Source organism: Salvelinus alpinus, chromosome 23 (genome assembly GCF_045679555.1).
Source record: "Salvelinus alpinus chromosome 23, SLU_Salpinus.1, whole genome shotgun sequence".
In the NCBI taxonomy this organism is placed as follows: domain Eukaryota; kingdom Metazoa; phylum Chordata; class Actinopteri; order Salmoniformes; family Salmonidae; genus Salvelinus; species Salvelinus alpinus.
The window spans coordinates 42,201,602-42,218,127 of record NC_092108.1 but is presented as its reverse complement, the minus strand read 5'-3'; the positions used below and the strand labels follow the sequence as shown (position 1 = coordinate 42,218,127).

Here is a 16,526-nt window from a genome sequence, read left to right as displayed (position 1 = left end):
ATCAAAGCTTGCTGAGGATTATCACACAAGGACAAAAGTATCCAAATTCAACTGCCTAATTTAAATATTTTTCAAGCAAAGTAAAATAAGCTATTTTCTGAGCACTTCAATCGTTGGACGAGCCCATAAAGGAAGTACAATTTAAATTCAGAGGAGATAGTTCCAATTATTAGAAGTCAACTTTACCATCGCACAGTTGAAAACAGTACAGGGAGCACACATTGGATTTCATTTCCAATGCTTAAACCACTTGGCCATCGCAGCAGTAGGAATCTAAGGAAAGTGATGAGGAGAAAGCAGAAGTGGACTATACGCTTCGAGCAAGGTAAGAACATGGGTGGGGAGACCCCATTGAAATTCAGGTCCAACGTCTAAAGAACTCGGCCATTGGAGCTGTTGGAATGCAAGTAAATGGATTGGGATTTGGAAACAGACATCATTGGTGTAAAATGGTCAACTTGATGGCACGACATATTGATCTTTTTGCGCCAAGTAACCTCGGTCCTTTCCAAAGCTGTGAAGTTTGGAAGTTTAATGTGCAAATCAAAAAACTATGTCCAGAGAAAGTACAAGTGGACTATTCACTGAGAATAAGATTTAAAAAAGAGCAGGGAGACCCAATTGGGTTTCAAGTCTGAGGACTTAACCACCTGGCTCTCAGTATTTCCATCGTAAATCTAACACAAACAACAGTATCTGTACTGAAGAGCCTATTTGAACTGTTTGTCAAGGCAGATATATTCTGAGCACCTGAATCATTGGACAATTCCATGTATTAAGGACATTATCCATATCAAGTCACCAAGTATATGTTAAAAAAAAGGCTGGTTTGCCATAGCGCTGTGAGCAGGGTTCGAACCGGCGCGGGGAGACCCCATTGGATTTCAAGTCCAACGCCTTAACCACTCGGCCATCGCAGCTTGCTATGTTAAAAACCAGGCCTTAACCAGTCGGCTATCTTATTCTATCCATTTCACTTGTGTAAAGAATATCTACTGAAGAGCCTAATTGAACTGTTTGTCAAGGCAGATATATTCTGAGCACTTGATTCAAAGGACAAGTACACCGTTTAAGGACATTATCCATATCAAGTCCCCAATGACATGTTGCAAATAAAGACTGGTTAGTCAAAGCGCTGTGAGCAGGGTTCGAACCTGCGCGGGGAGACCCCATTGGATTTCGAGTCCAACACCTTAACCTCTCGGCCATCACAGCTACTTCTGTTACCTACAACGCCTTAACCAGTCCGCTATCTCGTTCTGACCACTTTTTCCTCTAAAAAGACCAGATTATCGCTACTGAAGAGCCTACTTGAAATGTTTATTATGGAAGATTAATTCTGAGCACTTGAATCAAAGGACATGTCCACGCATTATCCATATCAAGTGCCCAATGACATGTTACAAATAACGACTGGATCGTCAAAGAGCTGCGCGCAGGGTTCAAACCTGCGCTGGGTAGAACCCATTGGCTTTCGAGTACAACGCTTTAACCACTCGGCAATCAAAGCTTGCTGAGGATTATCACACAAGGACAAAAGTATCCAAATTCAACTGCCTAATTTAAATATTTTTCAAGCAAAGTAAAATAAGCTATTTTCTGAGCACTTCAATCGTTGGACGAGCCCATAAAGGAAGTACAATTTAAATTCAGAGGAGATAGTTCCAATTATTAGAAGTCAACTTTACCATCGCACAGTTGAAAACAGTACAGGGAGCACACATTGGATTTCATTTCCAATGCTTAAACCACTTGGCCATCGCAGCAGTAGGAATCTAAGGAAAGTGATGAGGAGAAAGCAGAAGTGGACTATACGCTTCGAGCAAGGTAAGAACATGGGTGGGGAGACCCCATTGAAATTCAGGTCCAACGTCTAAAGAACTCGGCCATTGGAGCTGTTGGAATGCAAGTAAATGGATTGGGATTTGGAAACAGACATCATTGGTGTAAAATGGTCAACTTGATGGCACGACATATTGATCTTTTTGCGCCAAGTAACCTCGGTCCTTTCCAAAGCTGTGAAGTTTGGAAGTTTAATGTGCAAATCAAAAAACTATGTCCAGAGAAAGTACAAGTGGACTATTCACTGAGAATAAGATTTAAAAAAGAGCAGGGAGACCCAATTGGGTTTCAAGTCTGAGGACTTAACCACCTGGCTCTCAGTATTTCCATCGTAAATCTAACACAAACAACAGTATCTGTACTGAAGAGCCTATTTGAACTGTTTGTCAAGGCAGATATATTCTGAGCACCTGAATCATTGGACAATTCCATGTATTAAGGACATTATCCATATCAAGTCACCAAGTATATGTTAAAAAAAAGGCTGGTTTGCCATAGCGCTGTGAGCAGGGTTCGAACCTGCGCGGGGAGACCCCATTGGATTTCAAGTCCAACGCCTTAACCACTCGGCCATCGCAGCTTGCTATGTTAAAAACCAGGCCTTAACCAGTCGGCTATCTTATTCTATCCATTTCACTTCTGTAAAGAATATCTACTGAAGAGCCTAATTGAACTGTTTGTCAAGGCAGATATATTCTGAGCACTTGATTCAAAGGACAAGTACACCGTTTAAGGACATTATCCATATCAAGTCCCCAATGACATGTTGCAAATAAAGACTGGTTAGTCAAAGCGCTGTGAGCAGGGTTCGAACCTGCGCGGGGAGACCCCATTGGATTTCGAGTCCAACACCTTAACCTCTCGGCCATCACAGCTACTTCTGTTACCTACAACGCCTTAACCAGTCCGCTATCTCGTTCTGACCACTTTTTCCTCTAAAAAGACCAGATTATCGCTACTGAAGAGCCTACTTGAAATGTTTATTATGGAAGATTAATTCTGAGCACTTGAATCAAAGGACATGTCCACGCATTATCCATATCAAGTGCCAAATGACATGTTACAAATAACGACTGGATCGTCAAAGAGCTGCGCGCAGGGTTCAAACCTTCGCTGGGAGAACCCATTGGCTTTCGAGTCAAACGCTTTAACCACTCGGCATTCAAAGCTTGCTGAGGATTATCACACAAGGACAAAAGTATCCAAATTCAACTGCCTAATTTAAAAAAAATTCAAGCAAAGTAAAATAAGCTATTTTCTGAGCACTTCAATCGTTGGACGAGCCCATAAAGGAAGTACAATTTAAATTCAGAGGAGATAGTTCCAATTATTAAAAGTCAACTTTACCATCGCACAGTTGAAAACAGTACAGGGAGCACACATTGGATTTCATTTCCAATGCTTAAACCACTTGGCCATCGCAGCAGTAGGAATCTAAGGAAAATGATGAGGAGAAAGCAGAAGTGGACTATACGCTTCGAGCAAGGTAAGAACATGGGTGGGGAGACCCCATTGAAATTCAGGTCCAACGTCTAAAGAACTCGGCCATTGGAGCTGTTGGAATGCAAGTAAATGGATTGGGATTTGGAAACAGACATCATTGGTGTAAAATGGTCAACTTGATGGCACGACATATTGATCTTTTTGCGCCAAGTAACCTCGGTCCTTTCCAAAGCTGTGAAGTTTGGAAGTTTAATGTGCAAATCAAAAAACTATGTCCAGAGAAAGTACAAGTGGACTATTCACTGAGAATAAGATTTAAAAAAGAGCAGGGAGACCCAATTGGGTTTCAAGTCTGAGGACTTAACCACCTGGCTCTCAGTATTTCCATCGTAAATCTAACACAAACAACAGTATCTGTACTGAAGAGCATATTTGAACTGTTTGTCAAGGCAGATATATTCTGAGCACCTGAATCATTGGACAATTCCATGTATTAAGGACATTATCCATATCAAGTCACCAAGTATATGTTAAAAAAAAGGCTGGTTTGCCATAGCGCTGTGAGCAGGGTTCGAACCTGCGCGGGGAGACCCCATTGGATTTCAAGTCCAACGCCTTAACCACTCGGCCATCGCAGCTTGCTATGTTAAAAACCAGGCCTTAACCAGTCGGCTATCTTATTCTATCCATTTCACTTCTGTAAAGAATATCTACTGAAGAGCCTAATTGAACTGTTTGTCAAGGCAGATATATTCTGAGCACTTGATTCAAAGGACAAGTACACCGTTTAAGGACATTATCCATATCAAGTCCCCAATGACATGTTGCAAATAAAGACTGGTTAGTCAAAGCGCTGTGAGCAGGGTTCGAACCTGCGCGGGGAGACCCCATTGGATTTCGAGTCCAACACCTTAACCTCTCGGCCATCACAGCTACTTCTGTTACCTACAACGCCTTAACCAGTCCGCTATCTCGTTCTGACCACTTTTTCCTCTAAAAAGACCAGATTATCGCTACTGAAGAGCCTACTTGAAATGTTTATTATGGAAGATTAATTCTGAGCACTTGAATCAAAGGACATGTCCACGCATTATCCATATCAAGTGCCCAATGACATGTTACAAATAACGACTGGATCGTCAAAGAGCTGCGCGCAGGGTTCAAACCTGCGCTGGGAGAACCCATTGGCTTTCGAGTACAACGCTTTAACCACTCGGCAATCAAAGCTTGCTGAGGATTATCACACAAGGACAAAAGTATCCAAATTCAACTGCCTAATTTAAATATTTTTCAAGCAAAGTAAAATAAGCTATTTTCTGAGCACTTCAATCGTTGGACGAGCCCATAAAGGAAGTACAATTTAAATTCAGAGGAGATAGTTCCAATTATTAAAAGTCAACTTTACCATCGCACAGTTGAAAACAGTACAGGGAGCACACATTGGATTTCATTTCCAATGCTTAAACCACTTGGCCATCGCAGCAGTAGGAATCTAAGGAAAGTGATGAGGAGAAAGCAGAAGTGGACTATACGCTTCGAGCAAGGTAAGAACATGGGTGGGGAGACCCCATTGAAATTCAGGTCCAACGTCTAAAGAACTCGGCCATTGGAGCTGTTGGAATGCAAGTAAATGGATTGGGATTTGGAAACAGACATCATTGGTGTAAAATGGTCAACTTGATGGCACGACATATTGATCTTTTTGCGCCAAGTAACCTCGGTCCTTTCCAAAGCTGTGAAGTTTGGAAGTTTAATGTGCAAATCAAAAAACTATGTCCAGAGAAAGTACAAGTGGACTATTCACTGAGAATAAGATTTAAAAAAGAGCAGGGAGACCCAATTGGGTTTCAAGTCTGAGGACTTAACCACCTGGCTCTCAGTATTTCCATCGTAAATCTAACACAAACAACAGTATCTGTACTGAAGAGCCTATTTGAACTGTTTGTCAAGGCAGATATATTCTGAGCACCTGAATCATTGGACAATTCCATGTATTAAGGACATTATCCATATCAAGTCACCAAGTATATGTTAAAAAAAAAGACTGGTTTGCCATAGCGCTGTGAGCAGGGTTCGAACCTGCGCGGGGAGACCCCATTGGATTTCAAGTCCAACGCCTTAACCAATCGGCCATCCCAGCTTGCTATGTTAAAAACCAGGCCTTAACCAGTCGGCTATCTTATTCTGTCCATTTCACTTCTGTAAAGACTACCTACTGAAGAGCCTAATTGAACTGTTTGTCAAGGCAGATATATTCTGAGCACTTGATTCAAAGGACAAGTACACCGTTTAAGGACATTATCCATATCAAGTCCCCAATGACATGTTGCAAATAAAGACTGGTTGGTCAGAGCGCTGTGAGGAGGGTTCGAACCTGCGCGGGGAGACCCCATTGGATTTCGAGTCCAACGCCTTAACCTATCGGCCATCACAGCTACTTCTGTTACCTACAACGCCTTAACCAGTCCGCTATCTCGTTCTGACCATTTTTTCCTCTAAAAAGACCAGATTATCGCTACTGAAGAGCCTACTTGAAATGTTTATTATGGAAGATTAATTCTGAGCACTTGAATCAAAGGACATGTCCACGCATTATCCATATCAAGTGCCAAATGACATGTTACAAATAACGACTGGATCGTCAAAGAGCTGCGCGCAGGGTTCAAACCTTCGCTGGGAGAACCCATTGGCTTTCGAGTCAAACGCTTTAACCACTCGGCATTCAAAGCTTGCTGAGGATTATCACACAAGGACAAAAGTATCCAAATTCAACTGCCTAATTTAAATATTTTTCAAGCAAAGTAAAATAAGCTATTTTCTGAGCACTTCAATCGTTGGACGAGCCCATAAAGGAAGTACAATTTAAATTCAGAGGAGATAGTTCCAATTATTAAAAGTCAACTTTACCATCGCACAGTTGAAAACAGTACAGGGAGCACACATTGGATTTCATTTCCAATGCTTAAACCACTTGGCCATCGCAGCAGTAGGAATCTAAGGAAAGTGATGAGGAGAAAGCAGAAGTGGACTATACGCTTCGAGCAAGGTAAGAACATGGGTGGGGAGACCCCATTGAAATTCAGGTCCAACGTCTAAAGAACTCGGCCATTGGAGCTGTTGGAATGCAAGTAAATGGATTGGGATTTGGAAACAGACATCATTGGTGTAAAATGGTCAACTTGATGGCACGACATATTGATCTTTTTGCGCCAAGTAACCTCGGTCCTTTCCAAAGCTGTGAATTTTGGAAGTTTAATGTGCAAATCAAAAAACTATGTCCAGAGAAAGTACAAGTGGACTATTCACTGAGAATAAGATTTAAAAAAGAGCAGGGAGACCCAATTGGGTTTCAAGTCTGAGGACTTAACCACCTGGCTCTCAGTATTTCCATCGTAAATCTAACACAAACAACAGTATCTGTACTGAAGAGCCTATTTGAACTGTTTGTCAAGGCAGATATATTCTGAGCACCTGAATCATTGGACAATTCCATGTATTAAGGACATTATCCATATCAAGTCACCAAGTATATGTTAAAAAAAAGACTGGTTTGCCATAGCGCTGTGAGCAGGGTTCGAAACTGCGCGGGGAGACCCCATTGGATTTCAAGTCCAACGCCTTACCCAATCGGCCATCGCAGCTTGCTATGTTAAAAACCAGGCCTTAACCAGTCGGCTATCTTATTCTGTCCATTTCACTTCTGTAAAGACTATCTACTGAAGAGCCTAATTGAACTGTTTGTCAAGGCAGATATATTCTGAGCACTTGATTCAAAGGACAAGTACACCGTTTAAGGACATTATCCATATCAAGTCCCCAATGACATGTTGCAAATAAAGACTGGTTAGTCAAAGCGCTGTGAGGAGGGTTCGAACCTGCGCGGGGAGACCCGATTGGATTTCGAGTCCAACGCCTTAACCTATCGGCCATCACAGCTACTTCTGTTACCTACAACGCCTTAACCAGTCCGCTATCTCGTTCTGACCATTTTTTCCTCTAAAAATACCAGATTATCGCTACTGAAGAGCCTACTTGAAATGTTTATTATGGAAGATTAATTCTGAGCACTTGAATCAAAGGACATGTCCACGCATTATCCATATCAAGTGCCAAATGACATGTTACAAATAACGACTGGATCGTCAAAGAGCTGCGCGCAGGGTTCAAACCTTCGCTGGGAGAACCCATTGGCTTTCGAGTCAAACGCTTTAACCACTCGGCATTCAAAGCTTGCTGAGGATTATCACACAAGGACAAAAGTATCCAAATTCAACTGCCTAATTTAAATATTTTTCAAGCAAAGTAAAATAAGCTATTTTCTGAGCACTTCAATCGTTGGACGAGCCCATAAAGGAAGTACAATTTAAATTCAGAGGAGATAGTTCCAATTATTAAAAGTCAACTTTACCATCGCACAGTTGAAAACAGTACAGGGAGCACACATTGGATTTCATTTCCAATGCTTAAACCACTTGGCCATCGCAGCAGTAGGAATCTAAGGAAAGTGATGAGGAGAAAGCAGAAGTGGACTATACGCTTCGAGCAAGGTAAGAACATGGGTGGGGAGACCCCATTGAAATTCAGGTCCAACGTCTAAAGAACTCGGCCATTGGAGCTGTTGGAATGCAAGTAAATGGATTGGGATTTGGAAACAGACATCATTGGTGTAAAATGGTCAACTTGATGGCACGACATATTGATCTTTTTGCGCCAAGTAACCTCGGTCCTTTCCAAAGCTGTGAATTTTGGAAGTTTAATGTGCAAATCAAAAAACTATGTCCAGAGAAAGTACAAGTGGACTATTCACTGAGAATAAGATTTAAAAAAGAGCAGGGAGACCCAATTGGGTTTCAAGTCTGAGGACTTAACCACCTGGCTCTCAGTATTTCCATCGTAAATCTAACACAAACAACAGTATCTGTACTGAAGAGCCTATTTGAACTGTTTGTCAAGGCAGATATATTCTGAGCACCTGAATCATTGGACAATTCCATGTATTAAGGACATTATCCATATCAAGTCACCAAGTATATGTTAAAAAAAAGACTGGTTTGCCATAGCGCTGTGAGCAGGGTTCGAACCTGCGCGGGGAGACCCCATTGGATTTCAAGTCCAACGCCTTAACCAATCGGCCATCGCAGCTTGCTATGTTAAAAACCAGGCCTTAACCAGTCGGCTATCTTATTCTGTCCATTTCACTTCTGTAAAGACTATCTACTGAAGAGCCTAATTGAACTGTTTGTCAAGGCAGATATATTCTGAGCACTTGATTCAAAGGACAAGTACACCGTTTAAGGACATTATCCATATCAAGTCCCCAATGACATGTTGCAAATAAAGACTGGTTAGTCAAAGCGCTGTGAGGAGGGTTCGAACCTGCGCGGGAAGACCCGATTGGATTTCGAGTCCAACGCCTTAACCTATCGGCCATCACAGCTACTTCTGTTACCTACAACGCCTTAACCAGTCCGCTATCTCGTTCTGACCATTTTTTCCTCTAAAAATACCAGATTATCGCTACTGAAGAGCCTACTTGAAATGTTTATTATGGAAGATTAATTCTGAGCACTTGAATCAAAGGACATGTCCACGCATTATCCATATCAAGTGCCAAATGACATGTTACAAATAACGACTGGATCGTCAAAGAGCTGCGCGCAGGGTTCAAACCTTCGCTGGGAGAACCCATTGGCTTTCGAGTCAAACGCTTTAACCACTCGGCATTCAAAGCTTGCTGAGGATTATCACACAAGGACAAAAGTATCCAAATTCAACTGCCTAATTTAAATATTTTTCAAGCAAAGTAAAATAAGCTATTTTCTGAGCACTTCAATCGTTGGACGAGCCCATAAAGGAAGTACAATTTAAATTCAGAGGAGATAGTTCCAATTATTAAAAGTCAACTTTACCATCGCACAGTTGAAAACAGTACAGGGAGCACACATTGGATTTCATTTCCAATGCTTAAACCACTTGGCCATCGCAGCAGTAGGAATCTAAGGAAAGTGATGAGGAGAAAGCAGAAGTGGACTATACGCTTCGAGCAAGGTAAGAACATGGGTGGGGAGACCCCATTGAAATTCAGGTCCAACGTCTAAAGAACTCGGCCATTGGAGCTGTTGGAATGCAAGTAAATGGATTGGGATTTGGAAACAGACATCATTGGTGTAAAATGGTCAACTTGATGGCACGACATATTGATCTTTTTGCGCCAAGTAACCTCGGTCCTTTCCAAAGCTGTGAATTTTGGAAGTTTAATGTGCAAATCAAAAAACTATGTCCAGAGAAAGTACAAGTGGACTATTCACTGAGAATAAGATTTAAAAAAGAGCAGGGAGACCCAATTGGGTTTCAAGTCTGAGGACTTAACCACCTGGCTCTCAGTATTTCCATCGTAAATCTAACACAAACAACAGTATCTGTACTGAAGAGCCTATTTGAACTGTTTGTCAAGGCAGATATATTCTGAGCACCTGAATCATTGGACAATTCCATGTATTAAGGACATTATCCATATCAAGTCACCAAGTATATGTTAAAAAAAAGACTGGTTTGCCATAGCGCTGTGAGCAGGGTTCGAACCTGCGCGGGGAGACCCCATTGGATTTCAAGTCCAACGCCTTAACCACTCGGCCATCGCAGCTTGCTATGTTAAAAACCAGGCCTTAACCAGTCGGCTATCTTATTCTGTCCATTTCACTTCTTTAAAGACTATCTACTGAAGAGCCTAATTGAACTGTTTGTCAAGGCAGATATATTCTGAGCACTTGATTCAAAGGACAAGTACACCGTTTAAGGACATTATCCATATCAAGTCCCCAATGACATGTTGCAAATAAAGACTGGTTAGTCAAAGCGCTGTGAGCAGGGTTCGAACCTGCGCGGGGAGACCCCATTGGATTTCGAGTCCAACACCTTAACCTCTCGGCCATCACAGCTACTTCTGTTACCTGCAATGCCTTAACCAGTCCGCTATCTCGTTCTGACCACTTTTTCCTCTAAAAAGACCAGATTATCGCTACTGAAGAGCCTACTTGAAATGTTTATTATGGAAGATTAATTCTGAGCACTTGAATCAAAGGACATGTCCACGCATTATCCATATCAAGTGCCCAATGACATGTTACAAATAACGACTGGATCGTCAAAGAGCTGCGCGCAGGGTTCAAACCTGCGCTGGGAGAACCCATTGGCTTTCGAGTACAACGCTTTAACCACTCGGCAATCAAAGCTTGCTGAGGATTATCACACAAGGACAAAAGTATCCAAATTCAACTGCCTAATTTAAATATTTTTCAAGCAAAGTAAAATAAGCTATTTTCTGAGCACTTCAATCGTTGGACGAGCCCATAAAGGAAGTACAATTTAAATTCAGAGGAGATAGTTCCAATTATTAAAAGTCAACTTTACCATCGCACAGTTGAAAACAGTACAGGGAACACACATTGGATTTCATTTCCAATGCTTAAACCACTTGGCCATCGCAGCAGTAGGAATCTAAGGAAAGTGATGAGGAGAAAGCAGAAGTGGACTATACGCTTCGAGCAAGGTAAGAACATGGGTGGGGAGACCCCATTGAAATTCAGGTCCAACGTCTAAAGAACTCGGCCATTGGAGCTGTTGGAATGCAAGTAAATGGATTGGGATTTGGAAACAGACATCATTGGTGTAAAATGGTCAACTTGATGGCACGACATATTGATCTTTTTGCGCCAAGTAACCTCGGTCCTTTCCAAAGCTGTGAAGTTTGGAAGTTTAATGTGCAAATCAAAAAACTATGTCCAGAGAAAGTACAAGTGGACTATTCACTGAGAATAAGATTTAAAAAAGAGCAGGGAGACCCAATTGGGTTTCAAGTCTGAGGACTTAACCACCTGGCTCTCAGTATTTCCATCGTAAATCTAACACAAACAACAGTATCTGTACTGAAGAGCCTATTTGAACTGTTTGTCAAGGCAGATATATTCTGAGCACCTGAATCATTGGACAATTCCATGTATTAAGGACATTATCCATATCAAGTCACCAAGTATATGTTAAAAAAAAGACTGGTTTGCCATAGCGCTGTGAGCAGGGTTCGAACCTGCGCGGGGAGACCCCATTGGATTTCAAGTCCAACGCCTTAACCACTCGGCCATCGCAGCTTGCTATGTTAAAAAACAGGCCTTAACCAGTCGGCTATCTTATTCTATCCATTTCACTTCTGTAAAGAATATCTACTGAAGAGCCTAATTGAACTGTTTGTCAAGGCAGATATATTCTGAGCACTTGATTCAAAGGACAAGTACACCGTTTAAGGACATTATCCATATCAAGTCCCCAATGACATGTTGCAAATAAAGACTGGTTAGTCAAAGCGCTGTGAGCAGGGTTCGAACCTGCGCGGGGAGACCCCATTGGATTTCGAGTCCAACACCTTAACCTCTCGGCCATCACAGCTACTTCTGTTACCTACAACGCCTTAACCAGTCCGCTATCTCGTTCTGACCACTTTTTCCTCTAAAAAGACCAGATTATCGCTACTGAAGAGCCTACTTGAAATGTTTATTATGGAAGATTAATTCTGAGCACTTGAATCAAAGGACATGTCCACGCATTATCCATATCAAGTGCCCAATGACATGTTACAAATAACGACTGGATCGTCAAAGAGCTGCGCGCAGGGTTCAAACCTGCGCTGGGAGAACCCATTGGCTTTTGAGTACAACGCTTTAACCACTCGGCAATCAAAGCTTGCTGAGGATTATCACACAAGGACAAAAGTATCCAAATTCAACTGCCTAATTTAAATATTTTTCAAGCAAAGTAAAATAAGCTATTTTCTGAGCACTTCAATCGTTGGACGAGCCCATAAAGGAAGTACAATTTAAATTCAGAGGAGATAGTTCCAATTATTAAAAGTCAACTTTACCATCGCACAGTTGAAAACAGTACAGGGAGCACACATTGGATTTCATTTCCAATGCTTAAACCACTTGGCCATCGCAGCAGTAGGAATCTAAGGAAAGTGATGAGGAGAAAGCAGAAGTGGACTATACGCTTCGAGCAAGGTAAGAACATGGGTGGGGAGACCCCATTGAAATTCAGGTCCAACGTCTAAAGAACTCGGCCATTGGAGCTGTTGGAATGCAAGTAAATGGATTGGGATTTGGAAACAGACATCATTGGTGTAAAATGGTCAACTTGATGGCACGACATATTGATCTTTTTGCGCCAAGTAACCTCGGTCCTTTCCAAAGCTGTGAAGTTTGGAAGTTTAATGTGCAAATCAAAAAACTATGTCCAGAGAAAGTACAAGTGGACTATTCACTGAGAATAAGATTTAAAAAAGAGCAGGGAGACCCAATTGGGTTTCAAGTCTGAGGACTTAACCACCTGGCTCTCAGTATTTCCATCGTAAATCTAACACAAACAACAGTATCTGTACTGAAGAGCCTATTTGAACTGTTTGTCAAGGCAGATATATTCTGAGCACCTGAATCATTGGACAATTCCATGTATTAAGGACATTATCCATATCAAGTCACCAAGTATATGTTAAAAAAAAGACTGGTTTGCCATAGCGCTGTGAGCAGGGTTCGAACCTGCGCGGGGAGACCCCATTGGATTTCAAGTCCAACGCCTTAACCACTCGGCCATCGCAGCTTGCTATGTTAAAAAACAGGCCTTAACCAGTCGGCTATCTTATTCTATCCATTTCACTTCTGTAAAGAATATCTACTGAAGAGCCTAATTGAACTGTTTGTCAAGGCAGATATATTCTGAGCACTTGATTCAAAGGACAAGTACACCGTTTAAGGACATTATCCATATCAAGTCCCCAATGACATGTTGCAAATAAAGACTGGTTAGTCAAAGCGCTGTGAGCAGGGTTCGAACCTGCGCGGGGAGACCCCATTGGATTTCGAGTCCAACACCTTAACCTCTCGGCCATCACAGCTACTTCTGTTACCTACAACGCCTTAACCAGTCCGCTATCTCGTTCTGACCACTTTTTCCTCTAAAAAGACCAGATTATCGCTACTGAAGAGCCTACTTGAAATGTTTATTATGGAAGATTAATTCTGAGCACTTGAATCAAAGGACATGTCCACGCATTATCCATATCAAGTGCCCAATGACATGTTACAAATAACGACTGGATCGTCAAAGAGCTGCGCGCAGGGTTCAAAGCTGCGCTGGGAGAACCCATTGGCTTTCGAGTACAACGCTTTAACCACTCGGCAATCAAAGCTTGCTGAGGATTATCACACAAGGACAAAAGTATCCAAATTCAACTGCCTAATTTAAATATTTTTCAAGCAAAGTAAAATAAGCTATTTTCTGAGCACTTCAATCGTTGGACGAGCCCATAAAGGAAGTACAATTTAAATTCAGAGGAGATAGTTCCAATTATTAAAAGTCAACTTTACCATCGCACAGTTGAAAACAGTACAGGGAGCACACATTGGATTTCATTTCCAATGCTTAAACCACTTGGCCATCGCAGCAGTAGGAATCTAAGGAAAGTGATGAGGAGAAAGCAGAAGTGGACTATACGCTTCGAGCAAGGTAAGAACATGGGTGGGGAGACCCCATTGAAATTCAGGTCCAACGTCTAAAGAACTCGGCCATTGGAGCTGTTGGAATGCAAGTAAATGGATTGGGATTTGGAAACAGACATCATTGGTGTAAAATGGTCAACTTGATGGCACGACATATTGATCTTTTTGCGCCAAGTAACCTCGGTCCTTTCCAAAGCTGTGAAGTTTGGAAGTTTAATGTGCAAATCAAAAAACTATGTCCAGAGAAAGTACAAGTGGACTATTCACTGAGAATAAGATTTAAAAAAGAGCAGGGAGACCCAATTGGGTTTCAAGTCTGAGGACTTAACCACCTGGCTCTCAGTATTTCCATCGTAAATCTAACACAAACAACAGTATCTGTACTGAAGAGCCTATTTGAACTGTTTGTCAAGGCAGATATATTCTGAGCACCTGAATCATTGGACAATTCCATGTATTAAGGACATTATCCATATCAAGTCACCAAGTATATGTTAAAAAAAAGGCTGGTTTGCCATAGCGCTGTGAGCAGGGTTCGAACCTGCGCGGGGAGACCCCATTGGATTTCAAGTCCAACGCCTTAACCACTCGGCCATCGCAGCTTGCTATGTTAAAAACCAGGCCTTAACCAGTCGGCTATCTTATTCTATCCATTTCACTTCTGTAAAGAATATCTACTGAAGAGCCTAATTGAACTGTTTGTCAAGGCAGATATATTCTGAGCACTTGATTCAAAGGACAAGTACACCGTTTAAGGACATTATCCATATCAAGTCCCCAATGACATGTTGCAAATAAAGACTGGTTAGTCAAAGCGCTGTGAGCAGGGTTCGAACCTGCGCGGGGAGACCCCATTGGATTTCGAGTCCAACACCTTAACCTCTCGGCCATCACAGCTACTTCTGTTACCTACAACGCCTTAACCAGTCCGCTATCTCGTTCTGACCACTTTTTCCTCTAAAAAGACCAGATTATCGCTACTGAAGAGCCTACTTGAAATGTTTATTATGGAAGATTAATTCTGAGCACTTGAATCAAAGGACATGTCCACGCATTATCCATATCAAGTGCCCAATGACATGTTACAAATAACGACTGGATCGTCAAAGAGCTGCGCGCAGGGTTCAAACCTGCGCTGGGAGAACCCATTGGCTTTCGAGTACAACGCTTTAACCACTCGGCAATCAAAGCTTGCTGAGGATTATCACACAAGGACAAAAATATCCAAATTCAACTGCCTAATTTAAATATTTTTCAAGCAAAGTAAAATAAGCTATTTTCTGAGCACTTCAATCGTTGGACGAGCCCATAAAGGAAGTACAATTTAAATTCAGAGGAGATAGTTCCAATTATTAAAAGTCAACTTTACCGTCGCACAGTTGAAAACAGTACAGGGAGCACACATTGGATTACATTTCCAATGCTTAAACCACTTGGCCATCGCAGCAGTAGGAATCTAAGGAAAGTGATGAGGACAAAGCAGAAGTGGACTATACGCTTCGAGCAAGGTAAGAACATGGGTGGGGAGACCCCATTGAAATTCAGGTCCAACGTCTAAAGAACTCGGCCATTGGAGCTGTTGGAATGCAAGTAAATGGATTGGGATTTGGAAACAGACATCATTGGTGTAAAATGGTCAACTTGATGGCACGACATATTGATCTTTTTGCGCCAAGTAACCTCGGTCCTTTCCAAAGCTGTGAAGTTTGGAAGTTTAATGTGCAAATCAAAAAACTATGTCCAGAGAAAGTACAAGTGGACTATTCACTGAGAATAAGATTTAAAAAAGAGCAGGGAGACCCAATTGGGTTTCAAGTCTGAGGACTTAACCACCTGGCTCTCAGTATTTCCATCGTAAATCTAACACAAACAACAGTATCTGTACTGAAGAGCCTATTTGAACTGTTTGTCAAGGCAGATATATTCTGAGCACCTGAATCATTGGACAATTCCATGTATTAAGGACATTATCCATATCAAGTCACCAAGTATATGTTAAAAAAAAGGCTGGTTTGCCATAGCGCTGTGAGCAGGGTTCGAACCTGCGCGGGGAGACCCCATTGGATTTCAAGTCCAACGCCTTAACCCCTCGGCCATCGCAGCTTGCTATGTTAAAAACCAGGCCTTAACCAGTCGGCTATCTTATTCTATCCATTTCACTTCTGTAAAGAATATCTACTGAAGAGCCTAATTGAACTGTTTGTCAAGGCAGATATATTCTGAGCACTTGATTCAAAGGACAAGTACACCGTTTAAGGACATTATCCATATCAAGTCCCCAATGACATGTTGCAAATAAAGACTGGTTAGTCAAAGCGCTGTGAGCAGGGTTCGAACCTGCGCGGGGAGACCCCATTGGATTTCGAGTCCAACACCTTAACCTCTCGGCCATCACAGCTACTTCTGTTACCTACAACGCCTTAACCAGTCCGCTATCTCGTTCTGACCACTTTTTCCTCTAAAAATACCAGATTATCGCTACTGAAGAGCCTACTTGAAATGTTTATTATGGAAGATTAATTCTGAGCACTTGAATCAAAGGACATGTCCACGCATTATCCATATCAAGTGCCCAATGACATGTTACAAATAACGACTGGATCGTCAAAGAGCTGCGCGCAGGGTTCAAACCTGCGCTGGGAGAACCCATTGGCTTTCGAGTACAACGCTTTAACCACTCGGCAATCAAAGCTTGCT

At 41.9% G+C, this 16,526-nt stretch overlaps 22 non-coding genes across 22 annotated transcripts; all 22 read right to left on the bottom strand.

Moving 5' to 3' along the window:
• Positions 1-838: 838 nt before the first annotated feature.
• Positions 839-920, bottom strand: trnas-uga (transfer RNA serine (anticodon UGA)). Its single transcript has one exon. It is a non-coding gene; the product is annotated as a tRNA-Ser (tRNA).
• A 213-nt stretch (positions 921-1,133) lies between these two features.
• On the bottom strand, positions 1,134-1,215 carry trnas-cga (transfer RNA serine (anticodon CGA)). The gene has a single exon. It is a non-coding gene; the product is annotated as a tRNA-Ser (tRNA).
• Positions 1,216-2,340: 1,125 nt separating this feature from the next.
• Positions 2,341-2,422, bottom strand: trnas-uga (transfer RNA serine (anticodon UGA)). The gene has a single exon. It is a non-coding gene; the product is annotated as a tRNA-Ser (tRNA).
• A 213-nt stretch (positions 2,423-2,635) lies between these two features.
• trnas-cga (transfer RNA serine (anticodon CGA)) lies at positions 2,636-2,717 on the bottom strand. The gene has a single exon. It is a non-coding gene; the product is annotated as a tRNA-Ser (tRNA).
• Positions 2,718-3,841: 1,124 nt separating this feature from the next.
• Positions 3,842-3,923, bottom strand: trnas-uga (transfer RNA serine (anticodon UGA)). The gene has a single exon. It is a non-coding gene; the product is annotated as a tRNA-Ser (tRNA).
• A 213-nt stretch (positions 3,924-4,136) lies between these two features.
• On the bottom strand, positions 4,137-4,218 carry trnas-cga (transfer RNA serine (anticodon CGA)). The gene has a single exon. It is a non-coding gene; the product is annotated as a tRNA-Ser (tRNA).
• Positions 4,219-5,343: 1,125 nt separating this feature from the next.
• On the bottom strand, positions 5,344-5,425 carry trnas-uga (transfer RNA serine (anticodon UGA)). Its single transcript has one exon. It is a non-coding gene; the product is annotated as a tRNA-Ser (tRNA).
• Positions 5,426-5,638: 213 nt separating this feature from the next.
• Positions 5,639-5,720, bottom strand: trnas-cga (transfer RNA serine (anticodon CGA)). Its single transcript has one exon. It is a non-coding gene; the product is annotated as a tRNA-Ser (tRNA).
• A 1,124-nt stretch (positions 5,721-6,844) lies between these two features.
• On the bottom strand, positions 6,845-6,926 carry trnas-uga (transfer RNA serine (anticodon UGA)). Its single transcript has one exon. It is a non-coding gene; the product is annotated as a tRNA-Ser (tRNA).
• Positions 6,927-7,139: 213 nt separating this feature from the next.
• On the bottom strand, positions 7,140-7,221 carry trnas-cga (transfer RNA serine (anticodon CGA)). The gene has a single exon. It is a non-coding gene; the product is annotated as a tRNA-Ser (tRNA).
• Positions 7,222-8,345: 1,124 nt separating this feature from the next.
• Positions 8,346-8,427, bottom strand: trnas-uga (transfer RNA serine (anticodon UGA)). Its single transcript has one exon. It is a non-coding gene; the product is annotated as a tRNA-Ser (tRNA).
• Positions 8,428-8,640: 213 nt separating this feature from the next.
• Positions 8,641-8,722, bottom strand: trnas-cga (transfer RNA serine (anticodon CGA)). The gene has a single exon. It is a non-coding gene; the product is annotated as a tRNA-Ser (tRNA).
• A 1,124-nt stretch (positions 8,723-9,846) lies between these two features.
• On the bottom strand, positions 9,847-9,928 carry trnas-uga (transfer RNA serine (anticodon UGA)). Its single transcript has one exon. It is a non-coding gene; the product is annotated as a tRNA-Ser (tRNA).
• Positions 9,929-10,141: 213 nt separating this feature from the next.
• Positions 10,142-10,223, bottom strand: trnas-cga (transfer RNA serine (anticodon CGA)). The gene has a single exon. It is a non-coding gene; the product is annotated as a tRNA-Ser (tRNA).
• Positions 10,224-11,347: 1,124 nt separating this feature from the next.
• On the bottom strand, positions 11,348-11,429 carry trnas-uga (transfer RNA serine (anticodon UGA)). Its single transcript has one exon. It is a non-coding gene; the product is annotated as a tRNA-Ser (tRNA).
• A 213-nt stretch (positions 11,430-11,642) lies between these two features.
• On the bottom strand, positions 11,643-11,724 carry trnas-cga (transfer RNA serine (anticodon CGA)). The gene has a single exon. It is a non-coding gene; the product is annotated as a tRNA-Ser (tRNA).
• Positions 11,725-12,848: 1,124 nt separating this feature from the next.
• Positions 12,849-12,930, bottom strand: trnas-uga (transfer RNA serine (anticodon UGA)). The gene has a single exon. It is a non-coding gene; the product is annotated as a tRNA-Ser (tRNA).
• Positions 12,931-13,143: 213 nt separating this feature from the next.
• Positions 13,144-13,225, bottom strand: trnas-cga (transfer RNA serine (anticodon CGA)). Its single transcript has one exon. It is a non-coding gene; the product is annotated as a tRNA-Ser (tRNA).
• A 1,124-nt stretch (positions 13,226-14,349) lies between these two features.
• Positions 14,350-14,431, bottom strand: trnas-uga (transfer RNA serine (anticodon UGA)). The gene has a single exon. It is a non-coding gene; the product is annotated as a tRNA-Ser (tRNA).
• Positions 14,432-14,644: 213 nt separating this feature from the next.
• Positions 14,645-14,726, bottom strand: trnas-cga (transfer RNA serine (anticodon CGA)). Its single transcript has one exon. It is a non-coding gene; the product is annotated as a tRNA-Ser (tRNA).
• Positions 14,727-15,850: 1,124 nt separating this feature from the next.
• Positions 15,851-15,932, bottom strand: trnas-uga (transfer RNA serine (anticodon UGA)). The gene has a single exon. It is a non-coding gene; the product is annotated as a tRNA-Ser (tRNA).
• A 213-nt stretch (positions 15,933-16,145) lies between these two features.
• On the bottom strand, positions 16,146-16,227 carry trnas-cga (transfer RNA serine (anticodon CGA)). The gene has a single exon. It is a non-coding gene; the product is annotated as a tRNA-Ser (tRNA).
• Between the last annotated feature and the right edge of the window lie 299 nt (positions 16,228-16,526).